At 42.2% G+C, this 24,118-nt stretch overlaps 1 non-coding gene across 1 annotated transcript; it reads left to right on the top strand.

Moving 5' to 3' along the window:
- The first annotated feature begins 6,592 nt into the window (after positions 1 to 6,592).
- On the top strand, positions 6,593 to 6,696 carry LOC114111148 (U6 spliceosomal RNA). The gene has a single exon (XR_003587252.1). It is a non-coding gene; the product is annotated as a U6 spliceosomal RNA (small nuclear RNA).
- Positions 6,697 to 24,118: the final 17,422 nt, after the last annotated feature.

Below are 24,118 nucleotides of genomic sequence, written 5' to 3'. Positions count from 1 at the left end.
TTTTTTTTAATGATACTGCCAAACATCTCATAATGTTAGAACATATACTTGAAAAGTGTTTTCTATGATACAATTGTGGTTTTATATCAGCTGAAGAACCCATTCATCAACTCCCTCCAGCTTATACATTTACTACTTAAGGAACAGGGACAGTTCTTAGACATGGAGAGTAATTCAACTTTAGAATAAAAATATCTTGCCCCTTCTCTTTCAAACCTCTGGATGAGTTGCATTTAAGAGAATACTGATATCATGAAGTCAGATTTCAGGAATTTATATATGCCACTGTTACCTGTGTGAATCACAAGTTTTTCCCCCGTATTATATGGCCTAGCAAGATGCAGACATAAGTGGAATGCTGAGACTACTCTAAGCATATTTGACTGTAAATATTAGTCAAAAAGCTTATTTTGAAGGCTGTGTTGATCTAAAGTGCCTCATTTTTCTTAATAGCTAGTTTCAAATGTTATACATGTGAATGTATAAGAATCAGTTCATTCCAATCAAATAAACTAGGTCTGTTTCAAGTCAGAGTTCTTTCATAATTTGAGGAAAATAATGAATTCCACTGCTAAAAGAAATTATAATCTGAAAACAATGCCCTTACCATGCACAATATCCATTCTCCTGACCTGCAGCCATCACCTGCCCTAGAAGGCTCTGGGTGGAGTTTGAAGCGGTCCCTTGCCTGCTGGAATTCACTCATGGCACAACTCACTCATGGCACTGAAGTCCAGCTTTGTAGACAGGACCAGTCTCCATCCTTCCTCTTCAGCTCTAACCCACAGTAGTTAGAGCAGGATGAAGGCCTCAGGCATGAGGCCAGGGGGAGCTAGTTACTCCGTCTCTGCCACTAACCAGTGGTGAGGAAGCAATTTCACTTCTCAAGCATCTGTTCCTTCATCTGGCAAAATAATGTTATTTCATAGGGCTGTGGTGAGAATTAAGCAGATAATGTGGGCAAAGCTTTTGAATAGAACTGGGGTGATGTTATTATATTTATTATTTTCATTATCATCATGTTTTAGTTCTTAGGTTCAAGGCTCTTAGGTTCTTATGTACATAAGGCACCTTGCTTCATGCCTATTTGACAGATGTATTCAGAAAGGCCAAGGATTATTTCTAAATAATATAAAGAATTATGAAATGGATTGCAGTATGAGCAATGTTCGTCATTTTGCAGTTGTTGAGCACATTGCTCCTGAAGGATGCTCTCCAGCCTTGGTGTTCCAGGTGGAAGGGAAGGGCCCAACCCTGCAAACCATCATCCCTGCTGATGCATATTTCATCCCCATCAGCATCTCTCACTGCTTACCTATGGACTTTTGAAGCAATAAAGCAAAAATATTCAAATGCTCTTAACTTAAAAATGCATCCAGAAGCATCCATATCCTAAGGTGGAAAGGAACTTTAAAAGGTCCTGTGTCCTAGTCCTGTCTCCTGGGAAAGGCACTTGAAAGGATTTTCTGGGCTTCCTAGCTACAAAGAGGACTTCTTAAATGGGGAATAGCATAGCGGAACCAGGTAATGCCCCTGAAAGCCATCCCAGGAGGTGACACTCTATGATCCAGCCTTAAGAAACCAGGACTGGGGGCTCCCCTGAAAGAGCCAGGCCCACTCCTGCCCACTACCCATCACTAAACTTGAGCTGCCTGGGATGTGGTACAGTTAGATGCACTTGTTCCTCTCCCCTCCACAGTGCTCCTGCTTTAGGGTCCCTCTGCCCCCATGCTGGGGTGAGCCAGGGTCACTTTAGGAGAACAGCCTTCTCAGGCTCCTGCCCTGGTCCTTCTCAGATCACTGCTGCCTGCTATCTCCCTGACCTGACCTTGCTGCCCACAAAATCACTGCCTCCAATAAGAGAAAGATGAGGAAGAAGCTAAGGGGTCTTTGAAAACCCCATGGCTCCTCCCACTGAGTAGTAATGCATCCACTCATACCCCCAGCCTTGACCTGTTGAGTACCCACTATACTCAGGCTCAGTGCCAGGCACTAGGCATTTGGAAAATGAACAAAGCAGAGCACCTTAATCAACCTACTCACAGTGTTGAGATGGGTACAGAGTACAAAACAAGAGGGAAGCGTAGAGGCTGGGAAGGCTACCTGACCCAGTGAGATACTACCCAGGACATGGCCTGGCAGTGAGTGGAAAAACAGTTTCCCAAAGGAAAATCAGGATCCAACCTCAGGAGGGGAAATGGATGCTGAACTTACAGAAACATCCTACAAACACTCTTTACTGACACAGCTTGTAGGGCCTGTTCTGGACTCTGCCCTCACTTTGGAGTCTGGCAGACATGGTAGAAAAAGCCCTTCACTGGGACACTTTCCTTCTTGTACCATGTCCAGTGTGGCTAGCCCCTACATTTCATGTCACTCCCAGCCAAGCTGGTCATCTTTCCTGCTGCACTAAAGAAACACCCAATGGGGAGATGACCAGGAGCTATCTGAATAATGTCCACAAGTTCTTCTCAACTTCCTGTCTGGGCAATTTACTAGCAAGTATCCATGGAATAGATTTGGCACCTGGGATGTGGGAGGGGGCCAGAAAGAGGGAGGAAAGAAAATGCAACAAAACCCTAAAAGCCTGTGCTAATCATTAATTTCAACTTTCTGCGCAATCCATTCTCTGACAGGGAGGAAAGCCAGCTGACTGAAGTCTCACAAACTCATAGATGATGTGGGACTGAAAGAGGACCTTTGATATGTCCTACCCAAGCTTCTACCTGGCATACGGAATCCCCTCAGCAGGCTTCCTGATGGGGCCTTGAATACTTCCAGTGACAGAGGGCTCACCACCTCCAAAGCAACTTTTTCACAGCAGCATATCTTGAGCCAAGATCCATCACCCAGAAACTTCTAACACTGATCTTGGTTCTGCTCCCAGCATGGCCTGAGTCCTCTGGTCTTGCAGTAATTCCCCACTCCACCTCTGGCGCAGGTGCTACTGAGACAGAAATAAAGAGTGGCATCCAGGCAGATGCTTGTGAATGGCATTAGGCTTGACTCTGGGCCTTCCAGAGAAACTGGTCACAGACCGACCGGGACCCAGAACAGACCTTTGGCTTTTCCTCACCTTCTGGTTACAGCTGACAGTTTGGATCTTGATTGGCCTCTTGAAATCCGATTCTACTCTGAGTTTCCAATTCGACCTCAGCTTCTGCTGGCTCTATTCTGGCATCACTGGGCCTAATCCTGCCTTGTTCTGTAGCTACAGAGGCTCCTGATCACTCACTGTTCCAGTCAGGAGCAGACTTCTCTGCCATCTGATGACAGGGCTTTCTCTGACTCATTCATGCCTCTGTGTGAATCTGAAGGCTCACATTCTGGATAGACATAGGCACTCCAAGACACATGACTTGGTGAGTGGAAAGTTAGCAGGACCTTAGTGCTCCCACATGCTTTGCCCCTTGGCAGAGGACAACCTGCTCAGCAGTGAGCAGCAGCCCTGTCTGACATCGCCCTGATTGGTACTGACCACACAGGGGTCCAGGCTTTCCCCATAGGGAAAGAACCCAGAGCTGACTTCCCTGCAGCCTTTAATCCACATCACTGTCCAAATCACCCCAAACTTGAGGTTTCTGAGAGCTAAAATCATCTCATAATGCTCACTCTGTTCAATAAATGCCTACCAAGCCAAAAGTTGAGTGACAAGAAGGAAAAAAGAAGAAACTCACTTTTCACCCCCGGATAGCACCATAAGACCTTGGGTCAGTAAGGATTTGCTGGTAAGTCAGCCCCGCCTCTTCAGCATGAGCTTCTTCACTCCAATGTTCCATCAAAACTCCCCCTTTTAAGGATTCCCTGTCTAGCGCTTTCTGCTTCTGCCCTGATGCACATTAAATCAACCTGGGCTGTTACTGGAGAGGTGAGGGTGGAGATGGTCCCCCCTTCCTAGTGGAGAAGACACTCTTCCTTTGTAGATTTTCCCTTTCTCCTGCTGACCCAGAGCACTTTTTGGCCTTGACCCTAGCTGCACAGACAGCTGCTCAAATAAGAATGAATGATCACTTGCCAGGGAATCAATGAGCCCAGAGAAGAGCCCTAAGAAGGAAGCAGGCATCCCAGTCCTGCGACATGGGTCAGACACACTTCAGCACCCACACTGCTGACCGTCCCTCCTTTGGCCCTCTACACCTGCCCTCTGACCTCCGCCGCCCACCCCTCCACCCCTCACCAACCCCTGGCAGAGCACAGCGGAAGAACCCACTGACGCGGCACGGGAGGCTTGCTTTCCTGCAAATAGTGTTGGCCGCGCACAGAATTACACTGCCGAGGGGCAGGCAGAATGGATGGGGGAGTCTGACAGGCCCGGAGACCCCAGAGCAATTTCACTTGGTTTTGATTCATGGCTTGTCAAAGCGCTAACCAAATATTCCATTTTCATTTTCGCCCTCCCCTCTCTCCCATTGACTGGCATCATAATTGAAAACTCTGGCGTGAGGTGTCGGGGCCACCTTTCTGCAGGGCCCTCAATTCCACCTGCTCAGAACGTCTTGTGCCTCAGAGAGGAGGACAGAGGGGAAAATCAGCAAACAGATGGTGTGGGGATTAGATTCACATGGGCCACCCTCGGACGACTCTGTTATCTCGGCTTGAGCAACCTGGGACTCTCCAGCCCTCTGCTGTCTGCCTTTTGAGCTTATTCCTGCTTGTTTGCTCAACTGTAAAAAGGGTGCAGGGCCAGAAAGGTGGGCTGAGTTTGCAATCACTCTTTCCCTCCTTGTTTGAAGGCCTGCCAAGAGGCAAGCCGGCAAAAGGAGAGTTTTACAATAAAGGAGCAACCTGACTTGGGGAATTTTTAAATCTTCCTTTTCTCAAATAAATAGTTCATAAAAGGCTAACCCAAATGATAGTAACACCTAACATTTATTGAGCCCTTACAACTTTGCAGGAGCTGTTCTGAAATTTTTACATAAATGATTTCATTTTATTTTGACAAGAACACTTCATGCCACTTCTTAGATGGGGCGCTGATAACAAGGGATGCTAAGAAGCTTGTTTGAGGTCAAACAGTTAAGAGTGATTAAAGAACACAATTTCAATATACAGCCAGCCATCTTAATCTGTATATCATGCTTCCCTGAGCTCAAAGATGGAGACCTAAAACAAACAGGTATATAGAGAGATGATAGCAATAAATTAGATGATAAATGGATACATAGATAGAAAATAGATTCATATATATATTATATATATATATGTAAAATAGCTAACTAGATGATATTTTTTATGGTAGTAAATACAAGAGTCTTTACCTGTACATTGAAGGTTGAGGGTGATAGAAGAATCCCAGTTGTCCTTGTCTGTTGGAGGTGGAATGGTTCAGCTACCCTAGTTCTAGGGTCCAGTTTGAAAAGGTGGGGAAGGAAGAGAAAGAATTAAAGGAGCTGAAGTTCTGAGTCTGTGTCATCAGAATGTGGTATACCTGTAGAAACAGGAGCTGTCCAGACCCTCTGCGCTCACTGTTGTGCTGTGACCTGGCCAGGTCAGCAACTGACACAGGAGTGAAGCGCAGGCTGGGCAAGCTTCAGCTGGAGAATGAGGAGCCTGGACAAGTTGGAATGCCAGCCAGTGGGGCACTCTGGCCTGGGGTGGGAATGGGTGACTGGAAGGCAGAGTGGAAATCTAGGCAGGACCAGACTTGGGAACCCTGTGCGTAGGATTCCAAGGGTACGAGATACCACACCCAGTGCAACCAACGTTCCTGTGAACAGACCTACAGTTGAGCTCCTGGAAGCACCCCAGGGCAGGACCCCAAATGTGTCTTTATCGGGCACCCCAGATGGTTCTGGTCATCAGACGGGCATGGAAACTTCAGAGGTAAAAAAATGAAGGTCTGAAAGAGCTTCTTTCTTCTCTCTGCCACTTCCCAGGCTGCCTGCCGCTAGCAGGTGATCGTACCACCAGCTCCTTCCTTGACCCACCCACACAGGCAGTCTGCTCACTCTCTGAGTTCAGGGCTTTAATAACTGGTTTCCCCAGAACCCTGAATCCAGCAAAGTTTAGGTTTGAAATTTCTTCTGCTTTCTGCCACAGTCCTGCCGCCTGGCGTGCAATCTGCCCCCAGTTCTTAGTCGTGACGCATGACTGAGCCCCATGATGCATCTACCTGCCCTCTGCTGCCTAGGTGCCTAGATGCCAGACACAGAGGCCACCTAGGGCTAGCTCCGAGACAGAAGAGTTTTTCCCTTTGCCTGTCAGAAAGACCAAGCCCTGAATTATACTAGTGTGTACTAGTTGTTATTGCTGCTATAACTAATTCCCCCAAACTTAGTGACTTAATGTACAAATTTATTATCCTAAGGTTCTGGAGGTCAGAACTCTGAAGTGGGTCTTAGTGGATGAAAATCAAGGTGTCAGAAGCTCTGCATTCCTTCTGGAGGCTCTGCAAGAGGACTCTTGCCTTTGCCAGCTTCTAGAGGCCGCCATATTCCTTGGCTTGTGGCCATGCACTGCTCTCACCTTCTCTCCCATTTTTATCTTCTCTCCCCCTGACCCTCCTGCCTTCTTCCTATGATGATCCTTGTGATTATACTGGACCCATTCAGATGGTTCAGGATCACTGCCCCATCTCAATATCCTTAATTTAGTGCTTGCTTCAGCAGCACATATACCAAAGTTGGAATTATACAGAGATTAGTATGGCCCCTGCACAAGTATGACATGGAAATTCATGAAGCGTTCCATATTTTTTTAAAAAAAATCCTTAATTTAATCACAGCTGCAGTGTCCCCTTTGCCACAGAACGTGACATATGACTCAGCTGTGGACATGTATGAGGGACCATCGTATATTCTACCACAGGTTAATAATGCGCATATCACCTTCCCCTGGGTCAGCACAGGAAGTAGAGGCCCAAGCTTTGAGAACTGGGCACACACTTGGGAAGGCTACGCTGCCCAGGAGCAGAGCCCAAGCTATTCTTGGACTGAGAGTCCACTGAGTGAGACACCCAGGGAGCATGAGAGTGCGCTGTGGGGAGCAGATGTGTGCACGTGCATGTATATACTCACATCTGTGTGCACATGTGCATACATGGGTCAGAAAAGCAATTATTTGAGGCTCTGAAGGCAGTAAGTGCTAAAAACAGCAACCCAGAGAAAGAGCAAGGAGAAGGCGGCTTGGCGGCATTCTCTAATTATTTGGCATAATAAGAACGTGCATCTCAGACTCCCAAGACTCCTCACTGCCGAATTCATTTCTCCACGGAAGCCGAAGAATTCAAGAATGCTCTAGTGCTCATTTCATAAAAAGAGGTCTGAGGAGAGCAAATTGCCTTCTGCTGTCTTGGGCTGCACTGGGAGGCAGACGTGGTCAGCTGTTGCCCCCACAGCCTGACCCTCAGCCTCTGAACACAGATTTGCTGATCAGACCCCGAATGGCCCGGGCCTTTGCAAATAGGCTGTTTCACTCAGTGTGTGGAACATCTCTCTCTAAGCACACAGATGGGAAAGCCTCTCTGCAGAGGTGAGTCATTAATTCCCACCAGAGCAGTGAGACGCTCGGTGGAGGCCTCCAGGGCCCTGTGGGTGGGACCTGAGGACCACAGCAAGGGAGGAAAGCAGGAACATCTCAGAGAGAAGGGACCCCTCCCACCACAGGCCCAACTCCAGGAGGCGCCACTGACATTGTGGGGGCCTGGAGGGACAGAAGAGGCCTCCATGAGGCGCATACAACACAGCTCTTTTTCTAGAGCCATCTGGTCAGGTTCCAGAGCAGGTGAGGTCCTGGCCCCAGCTCCAGAAGAGCGGCTGCAGGCTTCTCTGTGTCCCTGGTCTACCCAGCACTTGTGCAGTGAGAACAAAGACACCTCCTGGGGCTGTGATTTTCAATAATGCTTTCAAGAAAACATTCAAATAACCCAGCTAACAGCCTAAGCCCATCTGGGAGCCTACAGGATGGAGTGGGGACAATCTTCATTCTGTCTCAAATGATGGTAAATGCATCATCTTTCATTTCTGAGTACTTTTGTTTATTTTCCTTTTCACATTTATGTCCACCATTTACCTCCTATTTTTCCATTAATTCTATTTCTTGCTTATCTTTCTCTCTCTGTCTCCCCTCCCCTTATTTCCCCTTCCTCATATTCCACAATTTCGTCTCAACTCTTAGAAATACCTCCTCTCCCAAGAGATTTCCCTCTTCTACTTCCAAACCATCCCCTAAATTCTTATTTTAATAAGCTCCCAACACTGATCTTCTTACAAATCATTCTTTGCCATTTTGCAATTGAACCAGTGTCTTGGTTAAAATGAAAATTTCCCAGGGCACACAATAAATAATAAAAAAGAATAACATAATCGCAAGGGCTATGATTCTGAGCAGAAGGAAATCATGTGAAGCAGTTGAACTACATTTTGTGAATCAAGATGCAAAAATGAGGGGAGGCGGCAGGCCGGAGCCTGGCTCCGAAAGCCCTCAACAGTTCTGGAACCTCTGAACATTAGCTTTGTTGAGGGCACTGATCTTGGGAAAATAAACATCTCTGCTCACAGAGACCTACCCTTTGCAAGACGTTAGGAGTCAGTCTTGTAGAAAGAAGGAACCCAGTGTAAAAGAAGGCTTGCAAAGGAATTTTATGGAGGTCCAGTGGCTAGGGCTCTGTACTTCCAAAGCAGGGGACATAAGTTCCATCCATAATCGGGGAACAAAGATTCCACAAGCCACATGGCACATCCAAAAAAGAAAAGAAGTTTTGTGCAAAGCTAACAAATCCTTAGTGCCAGGCTCCATACTGCACATTGGGTCTCCAAAGGACAAACACAGAACACTCCCTGCTCCTGGGGGCCTTGCCATCTTGTGATGAAAGGATTAAGGAGCACTAGACTTTAAGGGTGACACAGGCATGATCCCAAATTACAGACATTCGATTACAGCCCTGCCTCTCTCCAGGCCTTGGTTTCCTCCTTGGTAGAATGGGGGTAATAAGAGAATCTCCTATTGTTGCGAGATTGACAGGGTATTCACTCCTATAGAGACCCAAGCCCAGCGGCTGGGCACAGTGACCACTCCATTTTGAGTAACCCTATGTTGAGAATGAATAGGCCTTATAAACTAAAACATGAAGCCCTATGGAGCCTGAAGGCAAGTTTTCGAGAGGGGTGATAAATTGAGGGGCATGGGATGCTACATAGGACCCTGCTGCTATTGTTTAGTTGCTCAGTTGTGTCTGACTCTGCAATCCCATGGACTTGTAGCCCACATGCTCCTCTGTCCATAGTATTTCCCCAGACAAGAATACTGGAGTGGGTTGCCATTTCCTTCTCTAGGGGATCTTCCCAACCCAGGGATCAGGCCCACATCTCCTGCACTGACAGGTTCATTCTTTACCACTGAGCCCCCAGGGAAGCCCCATGTGGTACCCTAGACACTGGCTAAAGCAAGACTGGGAAACTTCAACACGAGGTCTAACCCAGTGCCCTGCCCCAGGAGACAGTGAAACTTCCCCCACCCAGACAATATGGTGGGGAGGGGACCTCTGCTGCTGAGGCTGTGACCAGAACCACCCCTAGGAGGTCTGAAGGACACTGCTGTCCTGGTGTTTCGTGTGGTTCCATTTCACAGATGAAAAGCTGAGGCCCACAGGAAAGTGGCTCAAGGCCCTTCAAGGAAGCTAGCAAGATAGGGTGGACCTCTGCCCATTGTCTGGACAGATATGAACACAGTTGAGGCAACAGGGGTGATGGGAGCCTCCCGGGTGAAGCTGAGGTGCTATCGCACAAGCAGCAAGAGGGTTTGGCCCCCTTGAGGGCACAGGGCACAGACAGCTGTGTTGCCTAAGTGTTGGTGGCTTTGTCTCCCCATGGCGTGGAGTTTAACACAGGTGCCATCGCAGAAGGCAGGAGGGAGGAGGGAAAAGTTGGGCCCTGGCTGCCCACAAGCCATCTATATACCTGCAGCAAGTCCCTTCTGCCCCTCCCAGCCTTGTCTTGTCAGGATTGGCTTGAATTAGAACCAGAGTCTCAGACTAATAGGCTTAGTGGGTGGCACCTGTCTAGGGTCCCTTCTTCCTTCCTCTCCTTTCCACAGCTCTTGAATACCCTTAATGGACCAGCTTGCCCTCTCCAATCCATCTCAGGTTTTCCCATCCCAAATTCTCCCTCTCATCAGCATCATGCTCTATTGCCCACCTGGCCCCATATACGTTTGAATTGGTAACCTTAGGCAAGATTTCCTCTAAGGTTTTACCACTCTAAAGGCAGTCCACAGACCAGTAGCACTGGCATTCCCCAGGATCATAGACTCCCAGGCCCCTTTCCAGAACTGATGAAACAGAATGTACATTTATTTTAAATGATGCTTGCGCAGGCTGGTGCAGGGGTTCCCCTCTGAGATTCTTTGTAGCCCAATCTCATGTCCTGCCTGGCCTTTAGAACACACTGTGTACCTCTTCCATGCTTCTCTATGCTCCGCCCCAAACTGGATCTTTCTGGGTACAAGCCTTGCTGACTTTCCACCAGAGGGTGAGGATACCTTCAGGAATTCTCTCTTATACTGATGATCTTAGCTTCATCTTCAGAAAGATCCCTTTTCATGTTCAGTGCCCCAAAGATGGGCAGTTCAGCCCCTACAGTATTCACAGGCTTGGTGCCCTCATGGAAATCTAGTGAAGCTAGAGAGAAATGCAGACGTGGCAAATTTTCATCCTGCCGAAACATAATCAGCTTTTGCTTCTGCAGCAATTAGCATAATATTACCGATAATGTTTTACATGGCAATTTTGCTGTAAACATTTGTGCTAATTTGCCATGACCTAATTATTTTATGACATACAATTACAAAGTATTTTTCAAGTCGAAATATTTTTGTTTTATGTTTCTATAATCCTTTCCTAGGAAAAAATTAAGAAATCAGCACACCCACAACTTGAAACACACAATGCTCTCTTAGCTGTTGTTTGTGACACTTTACTTCGCTAAGCTGGGAGGAATTCCCCAGTGCTGGAGCGATACTGCATTCACTCATGACTAATTTGAATTGGGCGTCATTGAATCTGCCTACTCCATTATTACACAGCGAGATTGTCAGCTCCACACTCTCAGCCTCCTTCCAACACCCACTCACTCCCAAACATGCAAACATTCCAAATTGGGCAGTGGGGAGGTGGCAAATGCTTGCAGTGAGAGAAAGGGGCTGGGTTTCCTTTTGAATGAATGTTAAAGCTTTGGTTAAAAGGAGAGCATGAGCATTGCATTATCCACCCGCAAACAGGTTCTTAACTGCCTCCTCAAATCCACAAATGCTGAAGGGAACAGCCCCACCATCCCCTGAGTTCTGAGTGATTGGGAGGAGGGGGATGCTGTTCTGGTCACTGGGACAGCAGTTCCAGTATCAACCTAGCCTGTGGGCGACTGCAGAGCAGAGCAGGCCTGAGGAGGAGTAGGTAATAGGGCTCCGGATGTTCAGTGGACAGTCATACCTGCCTGACCCCAGACTCCTGGATGGACCAAAGGAGATGGCCAGTCTGTGGAAGGTTGGCTGTGCCCATCCATTGAGGCAGGTCCCCCAGACAGGGTTCTGAGGCCAAGCCAGAGAACATACCAAGCCTCAGACCCCAGTCATCCATGGAGGGGCTAAACTCTCACAGAACTGGACCGCAGAAGGGGGACCAGAGGCCAGAGAGCAGGAATGGTGAGGACTGTAAGTTCCACAAAGTCAGAAAGCAGTAGGGTGAGGTAAGGGGGTGATCACAGTGGGCACTGCCAGGAAGAGGCACAGATGCATGCCCATGGAGGGCACATGTGTCCTCCAGGACACACTTCACTGGTGTGGGTTCACGCCATGCCCGAACATCCTGGGTTAGACCCTGGACCCTGAATCTGGATTCAAATCCTGGCTCCAACCCACTTACTCAAGGTGCAAATGGAGTAAATTCTTAACATCCCTGTTCTTCAGTTACCTCTTCTGAAATGGAAAGAATAATATTTCCTACCCTCTAGGATTTTTGTAAAGATTGAATTAATATTTCTAAAATCTCTGGAACAGGCACTACATTTATTTTAGTAAAATAAAATTTCTTCTTTCAGCTTTTAACCAAGACAAGAACAGAAGCTGCAAGGAACAGGCTCCCATCAGACCAAAAGAGGAGAGCAGCAATGTAGGTCAAGTTCTTTAGTGATTATTGAACTGAAGATCATTAAACATTTGTTGCAATAAATATTTTTGATTGAAAGGATGGAACATTTACAGAGCACATACTCTGTGTTAGGCCCTGACCAGGTCCTGGGGGAATACAAACATGAATAAACAAAGCTCCAGCCTTGAAGAACCCACAGTCAGCAGAAGTAGGCATGCAAACTAATAGCTGCGTGAAAAAAAATAAAACTGTGCAGACAGATCACAAAAGAGGAAATAGGGTTAGCACAGAAATCTGTGGTTTCCATATCTACCAATTCACATGTGTAACCATAGGTTTTAAGGGATTTCAGAGATTTTAATCAGCTTTATCAAAGCATGCTTTATGATCCATAAAATTCACTAACTTAAAGCACACAACATAATCAACTTAACAAACATATATAGTCACACAAGTACCATCATAATCACAATATAGAACATTTGCATTACCCCAAAACATCCCTCATACTCCTTCATAGTCACTCTCTCTAACCACAGCCCTGGCAACCTCTGATCTTCTTTCTGTTGCTATAGTTTGGCTTTTTCTACAGTCTTCTACAAGTTGGATCCCACACTTTATGCTCATACAGCATAATGTTTTGGGGATTCGTTCATGCTACTGTGTGTTGCAATAGTTCGTTTCTTTCTATTGCTGAGTAGAATTCCATTGTGTGGATGCACGCTGGTGTTCATTTACTGGATGATAGACATTTAGACAGCTTCTAATTTTTGGATAGTACAGAGAAAGCTATTATAAACATTAACGTAAAAGACTTTTTAAAAGGGCATATATCTTCATTTGTTTTGAATAAATGCCTAGGAGTAGGAGTGCTACTCTGACAATAGGTCATATTGTGAGTGTTGGTTTAATTTTTTCATTAAAAAAATTTTTATTGGAGTTTAGTTGCTTTACAATGCTGTGTTACTTTCAACTGCACAGTGAATAAGCTATATGTTTACATATATCCCCTAGTTTTGGATTTCGTTTCCATTTAGGTCACCACAGAGCATTTAGTAGAGTTCTCTGTGCTATACAGTAGGTTCTCATTAGTTATCTATTTTATACATAGTATCAGTAGTGTATTGGAGAAGGAAATGGCCACCTAGTCCCTTATGCTTGCCTAGAAAATTCCATGGACAGAAGAACCTGGCAGGCTATAGTCCAACGGGGTCATAGAGTTGACCACGACTGAGCACATCATCACATTAATAATGTATATATGTAAATCCCAATCTCCCAATTCATCCTGCTGCTCCAATCCCCCTTGGTATCCATATATTTGTTTTCTAAAACTGTGCCTCTATTTCTGCTTTGTAAATAAGATTGTCTATACCAATTTTTCAGATTCCACACATATGTGTTAATACATGATATTTGTTTTTCTCTTCACTCTCTAGGTCTATCCACATCTCCACAAAAATTTCATTCTTTTTTATGGCTGAGTAATATTTCATTGTGTATATGTACCATGCTTGCTTTATCCATTCCTCTGTTGGTGGACACTTAAGCTGCTTCCATGTCCTGGCTATTGTAATTAGGGCTGTAATGAACACTGGATGCATTATGGTCTTCTCTGGGTATATGCCATTAGTGTGATTGCTGGATCGCATAGTACTTATATGTTTAGATTATTAAGGAACCTCCATACTGTTCCCCATAATTTTTGTGCCAATTTACATTCCCGCCAACAGTAGGAGAGGGTTCCCATTTCTCCACACCATCTTCAGCACGTATTATTTGTAGATTTTGTGATGATGGCCATTCTGACCAGTGTGAGGTGATACCTCACTGTAGTTTTGATTTGCATTTCTCTAGTAATTAGTGAGGTTGATCAACTTTTCATGTGTTTGTTGACTCTCTGTATTTCTTCTTTGGAGAAATGTCTATTTAGGTATTATGCCCATTTTTTGATTGGTTTGGTTTGTGTATATATAGCATATATATATGTTTGTATATTTTGGAGATGAATCCTTTGTCAGTTGCTCCATTTGCAAGTACTTTCTCCCATTCTGTAATTTTATAAAAAATTACCAAACTGGTTTCCAAAATGACTGTACCATTTTGCAACCCTGCCAGCAGTGAATGAGAACTCCAGCTGCCCTCTATCCTTACCAATACTTGGAAGGGTCAGTATCTTTCATTTTAGCCATTTTCATAAGTGTGTTGTGACATCTCCTTGTGGTTTTGATTTACAGTTACTAATTATGTTTAGCATATTTTTCATGTGCCTCTTTGGTGAAACGGCTGTTCAAATATTTTGCTCATTCTTAAATCAGTATATTTGTCTTGCTACTATTAAATGGTGAGAGTTTTTAATATATTCTGAATATATGTACTTTATCAAATATCAGTTTGGGATTTCTCCCACTCTATGGCTTGCCTATTCATTCTGTTAATATTGAGTTTCAAAGGAAAAAGTTTTTAATGTTGAAGAAGTCCAATTTAATTTTATGATTCATGCTTTTTATGCCACAGTGTAACTCCAGGTTAGATATTTTCTCTTGTTTTCTTCTAAAAGTTTTATAGTTTTAGCTCCTACATTTAAATCTCTGGTGAATCTTGAATTAATGTTCATATATGAGTTAAGAGTCAAGATTAATTGTTCTACATATGAATACCCAGTTGTTCCAAGGTCATTTATTTAAAAAGGCTATTCTTTCTCCATTGAATTAACACTTTTGTTGACAATTAAGTATGTGTGGGATTCTTTCTTAACTCTCTTGTGTTTCACTGATCTGTATACCTCTTCTTATACAATACCCCATCATGTTGATTACATAGATTTCTAGCAAACTTTCAGATCATAAAAGTCTTTAACTGTGTTCTATTTCAAAATGTTTTGGTTGTTCAAGGTCCTTTGCCTTTTCATATAAATTTTAGAATTAACTTGACAATTTCAACAAAAAAGTCTGCTGGAATTTTGATAGGGATTTTGTTAAATCAATAGGTCAATTTGGCAATAATTAACATTTTAACAATATTATGTCTTTTGGCCCCTGAATATGATTATTATCATAAATTGTAATGACTTCATAACAGAGATGGTATGTAACTTACTTAACCATTCCCTCTTGTTGGATCTTTGTATTATTTTCAAGTTTTCATTTTTTTAATAATGCTTTGTTGATATCATGTTAAGTGAAATACAACATGACATAAAGGTCATAATTATAAAATATGTGTGTACATGGACATATATGCACAAATATATTATTAAATACATATAGGAATGAAATAGAAGGAAAATATTGAAAATAACCTATCATGGAGGTATATTACAGCTGATTTATTCTTCCCTCTCTGCTTTCTAAATGCACTCACATGGGCTTCCCAGGTGGTGCTACTGGTAAAGAACCTGACTGCCAGTGAGGGAGACATAAGAGATGCAGGTTCGATCCCTGGGTCAGGCAGATCCCTGGAGGAGGGCATGGCAACCCACCCCAGTATTCTTGCCTGGAGAATCCCATGGACAGAGAAGCTTGGCAAGCTATAGTACACAGGGTTGCAGAGAGCCAGACTTGACTGAAGTGACCTCGCACACACACATGCATGCAACTCATATGGAAATAAGCATGTAGCTTTCAGGACATAGAAATCAGAATCTGCATGACAAAAAGGTAGCACCTGAGCAGGATCTGAAAGGATGCAGTTTTCCAGGTTAATGGCAGGAGATGGGGGAAAGGGTAAATGCCAGGCCAAAGGAACAACATGAACAAGGGCACAGCAGTATGAAAGAGGGCAGCATGTGAAGGGAACCTGGTGGTTCTGTGTTAGCTATATAGGATGGATCAGAGCATGAAGTCTACACATTATGAAGTTCTCTTATGTATGAATATAGGAACTTTGAGTTTTATCTTACCAAGTACCAAGGAATCAACAAAGTTTTAAACTGGGCAGTGAGCCTGTGTGCTGGGCTGTGGTTAGTTGCTCAGTGGTGCAACTCCTTTGTCATCCAACTCTTTGCAACCCCATAGACTGTACCCCACCAGGCTCCTTTGTCCATGGGGATTCTCCAGGCAAGTATACTGGAGTCGGTTGCCTTGCCCTCCTCTAGGGGATCTACCTAGCCCAGGGATCAAACCAAGGTCTCCCACATTGCAGATGTATTATTTATCATCTGAGCCATAGGGAAGTCTGTGAATGCTGGAGTGGGTAGCTTATCCCATCTCCAGGGGATCTTCCTGACCCAGGAATTGAACTGGGGTCTCCTGCATTGCAGGCGGATTCTTTACCAACTGAGCTATCAGGGAAGCCTAGACAGTGAGCCAACCAGACTTATATCTTAAAATAATCACTCAGTGAGCAGCAAAGTGGAGAGGTTAGAATGACTGAACTGTGTAGCACAGCGATCAGTTGGAGATTCTTATAGAAGCATGGGGTCAAGATGAGAGGTTCCTGGACCCAGGAAGTGACCGTGAAGGTGGAGACAAGGTGCAGACTCTACAGACCCTGCTGACGGACCGGCTCTGCCACTTACTAAAATGAGGTGACTGTGACTGGGGACAGGGGCAGGTTTATGAATCAGAAATTCAAGACTATTCAACATTAGCTTGAGATGTCTAGTAGGAATTCAAGTGCAAAGGTCAAGGAGGTAGTTGGATACTTGAATCTATGGCTTAGAAGCCAAGTTTAGGCTTAATTGTGTAAAGGTGGGAGTCATCAGAATAAAAATGTTATTTAAATCCTAGGGCCTGATGGGCTCTGTTCTAGTTACCTAATTCTATATAACAAGCCACCCATAACTTCAGAGGATAAAATAAAAATTATTTATATACTGAGTTCTGCAGAACAGGAATTCAGGAAAAGTGTAGCAAAAATAGCATACATTTCAAAGAAAACAACAGCAAGTATCAGTGAAACTGAAAGCTGGTTGTTTGAGAAAATAAACAAAATTGACAAACCTTTGGCCAGACTCATTCAAGGAAAAACAGGAGAGGAATCAAATCAATAAAAGTAGAAATGAAAAAAGAAAAATTACAGCTGATGCCACAGAAATACAAGGGCAAGAAGAGGGACAACCTAGAAGAAATGGACAAATTCTTAGAAAGGTACAAACTTCCAAGGCTGAACTAGGAAGAAATAGAAAATATAAACAAATCAATCACAAGTAATGAAATTGAAAATGTAATTAAGAATCTTCCAACAAACAAAAGTCCAGGTCACAAGCAAATTCTATCAAATATTTTAGAGAAGAACTAATACCTATCCTTCTTAAAGTCTCCCAAAAATTTTCAGAGGGAAGAACACTCCCAAGCTCATTCTACAAGGCCACCATCACCCTGATACCAAAACCAGACAAAGACAGGATAAAAAGAAAGAAAGAAAATTACAGGCCAATAGCACTGATGAACATAGACACAAAGATCCTCAACAAAATATGAGTAAACAGAATCCACCAACACTTAAAGAGTTCATACACCATTATTAAGTGGGATTGATCACAGGAATTCAAAGATTTTCAATATTCACAAATCAATGTGATACACAATATTAACAAATTAAAAACCATATGATCATCTCAATAGATGCAGAAAAAGCTTTCAACAAAATTCAACACCCATTTATGATAAAAACTCTCTAGAAAGTGGGCTAGAGAGAACTTACCTGAACATAATAAAGACAGTATATGACAAACCCACAACAAATGTTATTCTCAATAGTGAAAAGCTGAAAGCATTTCCTCTAAGATTAGGAACAAGGCAAAGGTGCCCACTCTCTGTTATTCAATATACTTTTGGAAGTCCTGGTCACAGTAATTAGAGAACAAAAAGAAATAAAGGAATCCAAATTGGAAAACAATACATAAAACTAACACTGTTTGCCGATGACATGATACTATACATAGAATATCCTTAAGATGCCACCAGAAAACTACAAGAGCTTATTGATGAATTTGATAAAATTGCAAAATAAAAAATTAATACATAGAAATATCTTGCATTTCTATACGCTAACAATGAAAAACCAGAAAGAGAAATTAAGGAAATAATCCCACTTACCATTGCAACAAAAAGAATAAAATAACTAAGAATATGCCTACATAAGAAGCAAAAGACCTGTACTCAGACAACTGTAAGATCCTGATGAAAGAAATCAAAAATGACACAATTGAATGGAGAGATATACCATGTTTTTGGACTGGAAGAATCAATATTGTGGAAATGACTATACTACCCAAAACAATATATCAATTCAATGCAATTTGTATCAAATTACCAATGGCATTTTTCACAACACTAGGACAAAAAAAAATGTATAATTTGTATAGAAATACAAAAAACCCCAAATAGCCAAAGAGATCTTGAGAAACAAAAGCAGAGCTGGAGGAATCAGGCTCCCTGACTTCAGACTATACTGCAAAGCTATGGTAAGCAAGGCAGTATGGTACTGGCACAAGAACAGAAATACAGATCAATGGAGCAGGATAGAAAGCCTAGATATAAACCCACACACCTATGGTCACCAAATCTAATGACAAACACCTATGACAAAAATATACAATGGAAAAATACAGTCTCCTCAATAAGTGGTGCTGGGAAAACTGGACAGCTACATGTAAAAAAATGAAACTTGAGCACTCCCTAATTCCATGCTGCTGCTAAGTCACGTCAGTCATGTCCAACTCTGTGTGACCCCACAGACAGCAGCCCACCAGACTCCCGTCCCTGGGATTCTCCAGGCAAGAATATTGGAGTGGGTTGCCATTTCCTTCTCCAGTGCATGAAAATGAAAAGTGAAAGTGAAGTCACTCAGTCATGTCCGACTCTTTGGAACCCTATGGACTGTAGCCTACCTGGCTCCTCTGTCCATGGGATTTTCCAGGCAAGAGTACTGGAGTGGGTTACCATTGCCTTCTCCACCCTAATTCCATAGACAAAAATAAACATAAAATGGGTTAAAGACTTAATGTAAGGCTGGACACTATAAAATTCTTGAAGGAAAATATAGAACACTCTTTGACATAAATTGCAGCAAGATTTTTTTGATCTACCTTGTAGTGTAATAAAGCCAAAAATAAACAAATGGCACGTAATTAAACTTACAAACTTTTGCACAGCGAAGGAAACCAAAAGTAAAACAAAAAGACAGCCCTCAGAATGGGAGAAAATATTTGCAAATCAAACAACTGACAAGTGATTAATCTCAAAAATATACAAACATCTCACACAACACAATATCAAAAAACAGAAATAACCCATTCAGAAGCTGAACAGAAGGTCAAAATAGACATTTATCCAAAGAAGACATATAGATGGCAAACAGGCACATAAAAAGATACTCAACATCACTAATTATTAGAGAAATGCAAATCAAAGCTAAAATGAGGCTTTGCCTCACACTGATCAGAATGACTATCATCAGAAAATCTACAAACAATAAGTGCTAGAAAGGGTGTACCCTCCCATACTGTTGGCAGGAATGTAAATTGGTACAGTCACTATGGAGAACAGTATGGAAATTCTTTAAAAAAATAAAAATAGAACTTACCATATGATCCAGCAATTGCACTCCTGGACATATATATGGAGGAAACTCTAATTCAAAAATATATATGCACCCCAGTGTTCACCACAGCACTACTTACAATAGCCAGGACATAGATGCAACCTAAACAAAATAGTGCCATTTGCAGCATCATGGATGGAGACAGAGTTTGTTATTGAGTGAAGTAAGTCAGACATGACAAATATCAGATGATATCAGTTATAGGTGAAATCTTAAAAAAAAAAAAGAAAAGAAAAGTGTACAAATAAACTTATTTACAAAACAGAAGTAGAGTCATGAGTGTAGAAGACTAACTTTCGGTTATCAGAGAATGGGGGAGGGGTGAGCAATTGAGAGAGACTGACAGATGCACACTGCTATATGTAAAATAGATAACTAGTAAAAACATGCTGTAAAGCATAGGGAACACTCCCCAGCGTTCTATAGTGGCCTATATGGAAAAAGAATCTTTAAAGGAGCATGGATATATGTGTATATACAACTGATTCACTTTGCTCGCACTTGAATCTAAAACAACATTGTAGATCAACTACACTCCAATAAATTTTTCAAGTATGATGTACTTTTGCTCCTCAATGTCTCTGAGTAGACTCCCTGGTTTCCTAAATACAAGAAGTACTCTGAGAAAAGTACAGTTTTACAGAGCCAGAAGACACAGAGAAGGAATGAAGGAGAGGAAGAGAGGTGGACCAAATTAGGAGATGTACAAAATAAGTCAAAGATGAGAACACAGGAGATTGTGGATGCCCTGGGAAGGTTTCATTTTCCCTAGTGACTGCTATAAAAGAAGATGTGTAGAATGGTGGAGATTATGGAACTGGTACTAATAGTTCTTGGAGGAGGATGGATAAGAACAGATTTTGTTGTGATCCCAAGTACATCCCTCAGTGGTATAGAGACATATAGGATAGCAGGCCTCCTGGGTCTGGCCCAATTCTCTATGTATCTAGAAGACAGAACTCTGTGATTCCTTGAACCTACTAATGCTCACAGAGAAAGACTAAATGAAGCGATATTCAGTATCTATTCACAGACTATAGCACAGGAATAGGTATGAAATGGAGGTGAGATAGGAGAGCATCCCCATACCTAGATGAGAAGGAAAATATATTTCCATAGAAGTGGATGGAGACAGGAAAGAAAGTAGACTGTGTTAGTGAAGGAAGAGATGTGATTCCCACATTTGGACATAGGTTCATTAGCAGGTGAGTTTCCTATGTATGATAACCGGTTATCCATCCTCAGAGGAGTATGGTCAGTGTGGAGGCTGAAGGATGGTTAGCATCCCTTATTGCGACAGATAACACAGAATGCTTTTTTGTGTACTGGTGTTAGTTTATGTCAAAGTTTAGGGCCCACAAAAGAGTCCTGATAAACAATGCATGTTTTCAGTTGAGTCCTCTAAAATGCTCTGCCTTCAAGTTAAAAAACAAAAGAAAATAGATGAGCCCTCCAAAGTGTGTAACTAAGCTTGGAAGCATTTTATCTATTATTAGAGAGAAGTGATCTACCCTTAACTACTAGACAGAACACTGAATCTTCTGTGGAAAAATAGCACCAACAAAACCACTACAATATTTGACTTGTAAAACAAAACAAAGTTTTTCATGCATTGTCCATCACTCCATAAAATACAATTAGACATGACAAGAGTCAGGACGAAATTACCAAAACCAAGAGAAAAAAAAAAAAAACATGAAGCAAACCTGCATATGAACATTGTGAATTCAGATTTTTGAATCCATCCACCTGCAATGCAGGAAATGCAGGAGGATCGGGTTCAATCCCTCCCTGGTCAGGAAGATCCCCTAGAGAAGGAAATGGCAACCCACCCCACCATTCCCGCCTGAGTAATCCCATGGACAAGGAAGCCTAGGGGGCTATATTCTGTGGGATCACAAAGAGTTGGGCATAACTGAGCACACACGCCTTATCAGGGTGATACCATGAAAATAATTAATCTTAGATATATGATTCTAACCTCTTTGTTCATTTCCATTTTTTCCACTAAATCATTTTTTAATTACCCTTTGATCTTATATGAGCAGTCTGTGGAGTACACTTGCATAAAACTTATAGGTACTAGCTTTATCGTATGTTCTCTTCCCAAATTAAAAAAAATACCGTGATTTTTGAATAATTCATGTTAATATGGTCAAGAAAATAGATGTAATATGGACAATTTTACCAGAATCTATAGAAAGGAATTAAATGAAAAATTTTAAACTGAAAACTACAGTGATTTAGTGATTTAGGCTATTGTTGTTCAGTTGTTCAGTCATGTCTGATTCTTTGCAATCCCGTGGACTGCAGCATGCTATGCTTCCCTATCTTACATCATCTCCCGGAACTTACTCAAACTCATCTCCATCAAGTCACTGATGCATCTAATCATCTCATCTCTGTCCTCCCTTTCTCCTCCTGCCTTCAATCTTTCCCAGAATCAGGGTCTTTTCTAATGAGTCAGCTCTTTGCATCAGGTGGCCAAAGTACTGGAGTTTCACTTTCAGCATCAGTCCTTCCAATAAATATTCAAGACTGATTTCCTTTAGGATTGAGTGGTTTAATCTCCTTGCAGTCCAAGGGACTCTCAAGAGTCTTAAACACTACAGCTCAAAAGCATCAAGTCTTCAGTGGTCAGCCTTCTTTATGGTCCAGCTCTCACACCCATACGTGACTATTGGAAAAACTATTGCTTTGACTATCTGGACCTTTGTCAGCAAAGTAATGTCTCTGCTTTTTAATATGCTATCTTGGTTTTCCATAGCTTTTCTTTCACAGCAGCATCTTTTAGGATTTGAAGCAGCTCAGCTGGAATTCCATCACCTCCACTAGCTTTGTTGATAGTAATGCTTCCTAAGGTCCATTTGACATCACACTCCAGGACGTGTGGCTCCAGTTGAGTGACCACAGCATTGTGGTTATCTGGGTCATTAAGACATTTTTTTGTGCAGTTCTGATCAATTAAATGGTTCTTTCCCTTGACAACCCTGGTCTTTTGATCCCCCAGAGGGTTATAGATTGAGGCTTTGGCAAATTATAATGTCTGGGTGTTAGATAAGACCTGAAGAAAGCTCTGGCCCTAAATATCATCCTATGCTTTCAACCCAGTTTTGCAGTTTTAACTGAAAAGATCATGATTTCTCACACAGAAACCACAGTTACACCTTTGTCATAAATCAAATGACTAAACGTGAATGAGTCTGTTTTGCGCCATCTCTCTAACTTCTAGTCATCTGAATTCCACAAGTGAGTAGTTTTGTGTTTTGTTTTGTCATTTTTAATACATATAAGACTTTGGGTGCTAGTTCTTTGTTTCTAAGTGAAACTTTTTTGAAGTATGACTTACTAGATTATAACAGGGAAAAATCATAAGATAGAGCTGATTCATTTTTATAGAGTGAACACACATATATCTACCACCATGATGAAGATATACAAAAACAGCACTCTAAAAGTTTCTCTTTTGCCCTCTATTAGTCATTTATCAAATGTACATATCCATTTCTGTTAAATTCATAGAAGTTAAATTACTGGCATGAATATGTTCTGCTTTAGTGTATATTGACAAACATTTCTGCAAAATAGTTGTAACAACACATACTTCCATATACTTCCAATAGAAGCTTGTGAGAGTTCCAGTTGCTCCACATCCTTGCCAACACTTGGCATTGTCAGTCCTTGTCATTTTTTGCCATTCTGGTGGGAATAGAGTATCAACTCATTGTGACTTTAATTTGCATTTCCTACACACTACTAATGCTGAGCCACTTTTCAGGTTTGTTAGCCTCTTGGATACTGACCATCCTGTTCAAATTTATCGCTTACTTTTTGCTTAGTGGTCTGACTTAAAACAATTACAGTCAGATCTTCATATTCATGGGTTCCATATCCACAGATTTGACTGACTATGGATCATGTAGTATCATATTTATGATCTGCAGTTAGTTAATTTGTGGATGTGGAATCTGTGGGTATGAAAGTCTGATTATGGAGCTTAAGCATCCCAAATTTTGGAATCCATGGTGGGTCCTGGAACCAATCTCTTATGGATACTGAGAGATGACTGATTATATGCACATACATTTACATCAGATATATGATATAATTACACATATACTGTCTGTATGTAATATATTACACTTATCAGATAAGCATATTGAAAATATCTTCTCCCACTCTAAGGCTTACTTTTCATGCTGTAAAGTATACATTTAGATGAGTAGAAGTATTTAATTTTAATGAAGTCAAATTTATTAACTTTTTCCTTTATGGTTAATTTTTTCAGTGTGTTTTGTTTCAGAAGGATTTGCCTGCCTCCAGGTCATGAATATGTTCTATGTTTTCTCCTCAAGAAGCCTTCTTGTTGTGCCTTTCAGATTTAGGTTCATGATTTATCTGAAATTTTTTTTTTTTGGTAAATGGTATAAATTGGGGTGGGGGTTCTTTTTTCACCTTATATGGATATCCAACAGATCTGGCAATTTAAAA

This window comes from Ovis aries, chromosome 1 (genome assembly GCF_016772045.2).
Source record: "Ovis aries strain OAR_USU_Benz2616 breed Rambouillet chromosome 1, ARS-UI_Ramb_v3.0, whole genome shotgun sequence".
Lineage (NCBI taxonomy): Eukaryota > Metazoa > Chordata > Mammalia > Artiodactyla > Bovidae > Ovis > Ovis aries.
The sequence above is the reverse complement of the archived record's forward strand: the minus strand, read 5'-3'. Positions and strand labels throughout refer to the sequence as shown.